This window comes from Leptonychotes weddellii, chromosome 2, assembly GCF_054177405.1.
Source record: "Leptonychotes weddellii isolate Sample4059 chromosome 2, ASM5417740v2, whole genome shotgun sequence".
NCBI classification, from domain to species: domain Eukaryota; kingdom Metazoa; phylum Chordata; class Mammalia; order Carnivora; family Phocidae; genus Leptonychotes; species Leptonychotes weddellii.
In genome coordinates, this window is record NC_138370.1 from 152,464,040 (window position 1) to 152,472,120 (window position 8,081).

Genomic DNA, 8,081 nt, shown 5'->3' on the forward strand with positions numbered 1-8,081 from the left:
TTTTGCTCATATGAACTTTAATTATAGTATTAATTATATTTTTCAGAAGCTTCTTTTGAAATATAATATTTCCAAGTTTCTATTCATTCTTACTTATTCAACTATTTGTTCTGACTTGCCTCAAGGATATTTTTTCTCTGTTTTCTGTAATCTAAGAAAGGCATGAAAGTTGAAATGTAGGAGCTGACATTGAAATCAAGCAATGAAAATTAAGATTGATAACAGATATAAGTTCAAAAAGAGATAGTTGCTATCAGAAATTAGGCAAACAACAGGAATTAAAATCAGCCTATATTCCTTGAGTACCTTTAAAATATATAGGCCATAGGAATTAGGATAAAACTATTCAGAAACACTGACTTTTGAAATCAATTTATTCTCTAGTAATAGAAAATGCTAAGTAATGATCAGAATTCATTAGTAAGATCAGCTTGAAAGTGAATATGAATATGTGATTATCCAAGAATCTACATGCTGGTCTGTGGTATCATGTGTCTGCTTTTCTCATTAGAACAAAAGTTCTTTTGCATGGAGAGTTTGTGCCATTTATTAACCTGTCACCTCTGCCAAGAAGCAATCACAAGGATTTGAAGCAATTGTTGTTTAATAACTCACAAATAAATAAATAAACTTAAATAATAGCTAAAATACTTCAAATGCCACAAAAAAAAGCACAGCCAAGTTTAGAACATTTAAAAAAAAATAGAATCCAAAATGATGCCTTTCATAGTCAAAGCAGTTACTAATGCTTCAAAGTTCCTATGTTAATTTCATCAAGCTTTTCGATATGTTCCCATACACTTCTTTGATTTTACGCAGTACATCTATTTTCTCTCATGCTTTATGCTTCCAAATGAAGATGAAAAATCAATTACTTCTGAGGTGAAAATACTGAATCCAGTTGAAATGTGATTCTCATATTAATGTAACCCTTAATGTAATTCTAAGAGGTGATCAAATTTAACATGTATGTGTTTTATGGAAAATTAAGATGAGTCATGCTAACACTGAGTTATTGCTGTGATGTTTCATCTTAAGCACATTAAGCAGGAAATTCTTACCATAAGCCTGCCACTGTATATCTGTATTAATAAAACTTGTTGCTATTCTTTAAAACATGGATACATCCTAACACTATTGAAGATTAATATGGGTGTCAGTGGTTAAAAGTGTTAGAACACTTCAGAGAAGAAAGAGATAAGTGTCATTTGGACAAGGCTTTCTTAAAGGGATAAAATGAGCTAGCTACAGAAATATTTGAATACAAAATTCCCACTGCAGGATCTTAATGGTTGCTAATATAGCTCTTTTACTTATTTACATTTTCTCATAAATATTATAAGGAATGTTCCTTCTGAAAACAATTATAAAATTAAGTTCTTAAAATACCATTCTTGAAGAGTTTTTCTAGATATAATGTTACGCTTGTGGTTTTTTTGTAAGGTTTCCAGAACTATTACCTTGTGAGCAAAAGTTCAATTATCTAGAAATATCTATGTGTAAATTTTAAAAGTTCCCATCCATTCAATTCTTCATTTATTCTTTTAACTACTAGCTTTTGGCCCTCTATTTTGTGTCAGGCAGTGTTCTAGGAACCAACGATAAAAGGGATATATTTTCCGATAAATCCTGGAGTCTATGAAAAAATAGAGCATATGCAAAATAAGTAAGTAAAATACAGAACAGTTTCTTAACCTTGGTATTTTTGATATTGGGCCAGGTAATTCTTTGTCATGGGGGTCTATCCTGTGAGCTCTAGGATTTTTTAGCAGCAACATCCCTGGTTTTACATGCTAGATGCCAGCATCTCTCCTTCCCTGGTCATGGAAACCAAAAATGTTGCCAGGTATTATCCAATGTTCCCTAAGGAACAGAATAGCTTCTGCCTGAAAACCACACATATAGAGTATATTAGAAGCGAAGTACTTTGGAGAACAATAAAACTGCACAGATGGTTTTACTTGACATAGTTATTAGGAATCACAGTTTTCTGGAGTGCCTGGGTGGCTCAGTCGGTTAAGCATCCGCCTTTGACTCGGGTTGTAATCCTAGGGTCCTGGGATTGAGCCCCGCATCGGGCTCCCTGCTCAGCAGGGAGTCTGCTTCTCCCTCTCCCACTCCCCATGCTTGTACGCTCTTTCTGTAGAATTTCTGTCAAATAAATAAATAAAATCTTAAAAAAAAAAAAAGAATCACAGTCTTCTTCTATTTGTGGCTCAACTCAGAGCTCACCTTCCACTTGAGAATCTAGAAGGAAGGTTGATGGAAAACAGCTCCTAACTGAGCAGCTTTTCCAAAGAACACCATGGAATTCAAGGGTGAATTTTTTTATGGTAAGTTAGTTTTCCCTCCCTTAACTAACAAGGGCAGGAACCAATTGGGAGGATTAGTGTAGTATCCAGAAAATATGTTAAAAGTTTTTAATGTTGGGTTATTCCATTGTCTCCCAGTTTTACATTTCTCATATTTGGCAGCACTTTCTATTAGGCTTCCTTCTTTTATTATTTTTTCTCTCTTTCATTTACTAATAATTTCTAAAACAATGACATAGTCTTTGAATAATTTGTCTAGTTATCTGTAATGATTAATCTTCTTTCTCTGTTGATGCCTCTCAGAAATAAGAAGTAGATTCATAAGGCATAGGGCCATGGTGAATGATAGAATACATGCTGAGACTAAAGTACACAAGCATCAAATTCAAAGCCCTTTTCCTATTAAACACATTGCCTCTTGAAATTAATTGGCTTTAGATCATCATCTCTGTAAGACAGAAGTCTTACTAAGATATCAATGTGTTTCACAGCTGACCAATAATGTAAAAATAAATAAATAAACAAATAAAGCATACATATTTATTTATTTATTTTTTTAAGATTTTATTTATTTAAGAGAGAGAATGAGAGAGAGAGAGCACATGAGAGGGGGGAGGGTCAGAGGGAGAAGCAGACCCCCCACAGAGCAGGGAGCCCGATGCGGGACTCGATCCCGGGACTCCAGGATCATGACCTGAGCTGAAGGCAGTCGCTTAACCAACTGAGCCACCCAGGCGCCCAAAAAGCATACATATTTAAATACATACATATATTCATGAAAATTAAAATATAGGAAGGAATCTTCTATTGATAATTACAGCTTTTGATTTTATTGTTTCTTTCCTAAAATAGGTAACATTTTTATTATCACTGTGGAAACATTTAAACAATTCTTCCTTTCATACTACATTGCAATCACCTGAATATGAAACATCTAATGCAATATTGACTGATAACCACCATGATAGCATGGATTAAAATGGCCAAGTTACCAAGTAATAGGGATAAGTAAGTAATAAATTGGTTATTCTCTTTTTTATTTTAATTGGTTATTTTCTAATAGATTTTCCTCACTCTGCTCTTCACAAATAGGTCAAATTTTTATGTTTTATTAAGTCCACGAAGGTGTTTAGGTCCATAGTTAATTAGCAATTTATAATAGTTTCCATCTAGGTACAATACTCAAAAAACTACCCACCTTCAAAAGTACATTTTAAGAAACGATAAATGAAAGAGGCCTATTGCACTCAATTCTCTAAAATTAATATTAAATCCATATAAGCAGGGAATGTATATGTGGACTTTTTACTATTCTAGTTATTCTGTCATAACAACCTACTCAACACACACAAAATGAAAATGAACTATTATTGAGCTGCACAACAGTGTGGGAATATGTCCCTCTCAAAATGTTATAAGAAACAGACTTGAAAAATTGTTATTTGATCCACTATAAGAAATATTACTGAGGATGATGTTAATTATACTATAGAGATTGAGTTTTATGGGTACTCACTGGTAAAAGATGTGTGATAGAAAGTCTTTAAAATAACTGTCCTATTGATATTATAAGCATTAGATATTTCAATTAACCTGAATTATTTTCACTGATGGATTTCATGGAATGATAAAAACAAAATTTGTTTCCTAACCATCACCCATACATAGATTTATATTGTTTTGTATTATCTTCATTGCTAATGACATGATATGGCTCTACCCTAATATTATTTATCCTTGTTATTTCAATTTATGTTATGTTATATTCTATGTGTCTCTATATTCAGCCCTACATCTTTTTGAACCAACAATATATATAAATAATATAAATAAACTGTTCTAAAAACCTAAGACATAAACATATATTAATTTATATAGGTAAGAAAACATTTTTTTTTCCTCCACACATAGGGTTTAACTAAATATTTATCTATCACTTGAAATTTAAACTGTTTATATAAAAAATCACTGACTAAACACCACCAACAAAAGCAATAAAAACAATAAGTATTCCCTAAATTTCTACAGAATCATATGTCCCAACTTGGCAACTCACTACCAGATCAACAGGACTCACAAATCTTTGCTATAGCCACAATCCTTCTTCATGTTGCTCCAGTATGGGGTTCAATTTTCACCTTATTAGATTCCACCCTGTGTGAGGCTGCCTGATACCTCCTTTTAAAATGACTTTTTAAAAAAATTACCATAAAAGCAAAGCATATTTGAACAAAAAAGTCTGAAAAAAATATACAGATAAACACAAAGAACTTCTTATATGTGTGTGTTAACATTTCCAAACTCTTCTACGTACATCTGTGCTATGACTAGGTAGAAATACATATATTTCATAGAAATTATAGAATCATTACAGCCATATTTTGTAATTCTCTCCTTTCATTCACTATCCTTTTTTCAACCTCATTAAGCACCCTCCCTCATATCTTTTTAATGACCACAAATCAATATACCTAATGGACTTACCATAATATGTTTAGGAACTTTCATTATTAGGTGAGTTAAATGATTCAGCAATATAAGCAATGTTTTGACTACACTGAACAGTTTAAATTTCAAGCAGATGAGTTCCAAAGAATAAGTCCTTTGAAGTAGAATTGCTGAGGCAAAAATCAAGCCAAATACCAAAATTTTGATTTAAGATGTCAAATTGTTTCAAAAGCTGCAAAAAATTTTTACTACATTTGCACCACATTGTTCTTGTTACACTGACATATTTAACATATTGCCACCAGCTTAAGAATAATTACTGATTATATGAAGTCAAACCTAGACTCTTTAGCTTGCTGTTCAAAAACATTTTGTGCAGACTCATTTTGTACAGATTTCTCATTTTATCCTAAATGTTTAAAACAGGAAAGCTAATTTTTATGGATAGCTTCCGTGTTCTGCCCATCATTCACTTTGTCACTCCACTTGCACCTCACAAATACTACCAAATAAAATTATGTATTTACATGAAGCTTCATGTTGAATATAACCCACAATCAATTTTAAATAGAAAATATATCAAATCTTATAAAGGAAAGGGGTATGACCTCCCGTTTTATAAAATACACCTAGAAAAGCTATGTTATTAATAATTACTATAGGAATTACATTACAAGTTATATTTAGTGGGTGCTTAGTATATGGTAGACACTGTGCAAAGTGGTTAGCAAAGACCAACTCAAAACTTCTCTAGGTAAAGCATCCATTGATTGACTGATTGATTGATTTCTATTTATTTATTTATTCAATGATGTTTATTCAACACTTATTATATGCAAGGCTATGATTTAGGTCTGGATTGCAGTATTGAATAATACAAAGTACCTCTCACTTAGATTTTGTATTCTAGAGAAGATAATTTAGTTTATTATCCACACACTCTAGGCAAAGAAACAAAAGTTTAGGATGGTTTGATAATGTTTAATGCTGAGGGTCTATTGCACTCCTTATCCATTTGTTTGAAATGTTGCCCTCACACATCTATTTTCAGCTGGCGTTCCAGGAGTTTGAACACCTGAATATCACTTTCATTCCCATATCCACTTCAGAATTATTATGTTACACAATTATTCTTATCTCTTTCTCCTTTTGAAGAATAGTAATTTATCAAAATGATATGAACATAACTGGCTAGTTGATGTACATATATCTATCTACCTACCTGTCATCTGTCTATATGTATCCATCTACAAATATACACCGATAGCCCTTCCTGTGTGTGTATAACATAGATGTGAACCGTTTCATATAGCCATCCGATATATACTGTATGCATGCACATTTATTCTCCATGTATATATGAGAATTGGTTTTCATCTCAGTATTACTGTAAAGGGATGTGAATAGAAGATTTTAGTATTCAAGCTATGAGTGATTTTTTTTCTGAGTGCAAAAGAATTTGCACACTTGAGATAAACCACTTGTCATTTGACTCAAGACTGCTGAAGGCTCTCCTCCCCCTCATTTTTATGCTCATTATCTTTTTTCTTTCTTTAAAAAACAAGCCAAACCCTAACCTTCATATGGTAAAAATGAAAACACTCAAATAAAAAATGCAATGTTTTTTTGAGAAATAATTGATAAGTTGCTTTTAAAATACCATCTCTCATTTCAATTATCTCTATTAATCATTTTTGTTGACTATATTACAATTAAAATTTTAAACTCCATTTCTATGAAGGAAATAAAAATTTTGTTCTAAAATTTTTTTACAATATATTTAAAATCAGACAGCATCAACTAGACTGACAGCATCACTAGAATCATAGGGCAGGAACAGTGCCTACATATTCTTTTTTGACTCCACAGTTTCAAGCACAGTATTTGACTACATGAAACATTTTAAGGTTACTTTCCAGGAAATCAGGTCTTCTTTGTATTTTGCTTTGTGTTATTTGTATGCTTATCCAATATAAGAACTGGACACTGGGGGCACCTGGGTGGATCAGTCGGTTAAGTGTCTGCCTTCAGCTCAGGTCATGATACCAGGGTCCTGGGATGGAGCCCCTAATCGGGCTCCCTGCTCAGCAAGGAGCCTGCTTCTCCCTCTCCTTCTGCCATTCCCCCTGCTTGCACTCTCACTCTTTCTCTCTCTCTCTAAAAAAAAAAAAAAAGAACTGGAAATCAGAATAAATAGTGATAAACTAGGTTCAAATGGCTAGTTGTCGGTTATACTAGACCAAAAATAAACATTTGAAAGGTGATTTAAGAAATAATTAACTCCAGACAATAAGGAAAGGAAAACCAAAGAAACTTTCCTTTTAACACTAATATAAGAAAATGATATAAATGTTAGTTACTTGGGCAGTTCCTTTAAATCCAATAGATCTTATTGAACTAAGATCATAGGGAAAAATACTATAATTAGAGAGGACATCTGTATGCAATGTTGTCATTCCATGCAACTCATTTCTGTGCAGAATTATTTCTTCAGCCCAAAATCTATTTAAATTAATTCAGAAATACCTTGGAAATAGATTTATTTAAAAAAATGCTATAAAATGTGAAAATATATTCTGCTTTGATAGGAGATTTTATTAAAAGCTAGAAAAAAAAGACATGCCAAATAATTTAGGTTGGCACATATTTTTGTCATAGTCCTAGCCTAATAAAACACATTTACTTTATTATTCCTACAAACATGCCACTTTGATGCAAAGGAGTTTTGTAACTATATTCATAGTCACACAATAGCTAAAAGTATCTAATTTGTCAAAGATCTACCAAGCATTAAATTTTAATACTGGAATCAAAGTGTCATTATGTAAGGTATGTGTATAATTAGAAGAAAATATTGTATTTGGAAGGAAGCTGATTAATGATGCAACTAGAATGTGTCCTTGTATTTGGCCATCTTGGCTATCCACCATTTATGTAAACAACTATTCAATAAATAAATCTGTTAAGTTGTAGGAAAAACATCAAAAGACAGATTTATACCAACCCATTTCAATAGTTTCTTATCTATAAAATACAGGTATAGTTCATGTGAGAGATATAACTTGAGCCTATATTAAAATACATAGAAACCAAATGATATTGGTATTATTTAGTGTAAAAACAGTATCAAACACCCATCTTTTGTGAGATAATTTATATGTTATTTGTAAGATAAATAATTACTTATTGTAAACAAAAAAAGATAAAATATTATTTTAACATTATAAAATGGAGAAAAGCATAAAATAAATTAATATTTATTCATAATTTCTTCACCCAGAAATCTATAAAAATAATGTAAGTTTTGGGCTTTATCTTTCT